We start from the raw sequence: 1,483 nt of genomic DNA, 5'->3' as shown, positions 1-1,483 counted from the left end.
CGGATCCGGTGGTGGGGGATCTGAAAATAAAATTTAAAACAATTCAAAATTCGAAAAAAAAATCTCCAAAATTTTTTAGATATTTCTGTCTAAACTAGAAGCCTCTAACTCATTTAGAAGCCAAGATATGCAAGTTTGCTGGAGAGACGCAGACAGCTAGACACTCTAATTGTCTGCGTCTCAGCGATACAGACTTTGAAGGCGCATAGCTCAAAAACTACGGTAGCTAGAAAAAAGGTGTCAACTAGACAAATGTGTAAAATAATATGCTGAGCAATTTTTAGTTGGTGATTTTCACCTAGCCACAGTAGTTTCTGAGTTATGCGCCTTTAAAGTTCCTCTCCCCCTTCTCTGTCCTGTCCGAGAAGCCGGCCTTCATTTAAAGGTGGGGCCCNGAATACCGTACCTCGGACGTTTTGTATTTTGGGCCCTTTTTAGCTGTTTTTTTTCTATTTTAAAAGAAGAATAAGTTAAAGATTTATAAGAATTACACAAAATTAGATAGAAACAAGCGAAAAAATGAGAGAAATTTGAGAAAATTCGATAAATGTTGAGGTACTGTATTAAAGGCGCGTGCAATAATTTGAAAAATACAGTAAGGTTCTCTCTGTGGGAGCTAAGCTTCGCCCACCGTTGTTTTCTCGGTCGCAACGTGTATTGATTTCGGACAAGAGTAATACACATCTTTTTAGTTGACAATTTTTTTTAGCTACCGTAGTTTTTTAGATATGCGCCTTTTAAGGTGGAGGGACAGGAGATTTTTCGAGGATTTTTGTAGCTAGGGTATGCATTCTACCGTTACGGTGTACAACGCTTAATGTCACTCTGCTTACAGCGGTCGTCCTCACCTTTATGTATGCATTTTGGCGCCGGCTGCCTTTTTGCCCGTGTGGCTCAGTCGGTAGCGGCGCCGCACTGTCAATACTTGTCTCGACAAGTTCAACTCCTCGAGGGGCATATTTAAACGGAATTTCGAGAACATTATTTTTTCATGTCCCCCCACCTTTAAACCAAAAAAGGCCTATCGGAGAGGGCGGCGAGGAAGGTGTCCTGTCTTTAAAGGCGCACAGCTCAAAAACTACTGTAGATAGATAAAATTTATAAACTACAAAGTTGCTTACATTAGCATAAAATGATTGACAACTTTTTTTAGCTACCGTAATTTTTGAGATGTGCGCCATTAAAGGTGGTGTGCGGTGAAAGATTTTATTGCTTTATTTTGTGCAGAAATCCATGTAGATTCCCATAAAAGCAAAGAAAAAATTCAAAAAAAAATCCTTCATTGAGAAAAACGGCATCGAAAAGTCAAAGTGGGACCCGGTGGCCTAGCGGCCAGGTGTGAGTTTTCTAGGCCAACTGCCGGTAAAAGCGCGCGAAATTCGAATTTTTATTGATTTTCAGTGTTTTCTCAGATTTTTGTCAGGTTTTTTCATACACCTGGGAGGGAATTAACAAAAACATTTTGAAATCTTTAAAAAACATC

Source organism: Caenorhabditis briggsae, assembly GCF_000004555.2.
Source record: "Caenorhabditis briggsae complete genome, chrIII, whole genome shotgun sequence".
Taxonomy (NCBI): Eukaryota; Metazoa; Nematoda; class Chromadorea; order Rhabditida; family Rhabditidae; genus Caenorhabditis; species Caenorhabditis briggsae.
The sequence above is the reverse complement of the archived record's forward strand: the minus strand, read 5'-3'. Positions refer to the sequence as shown.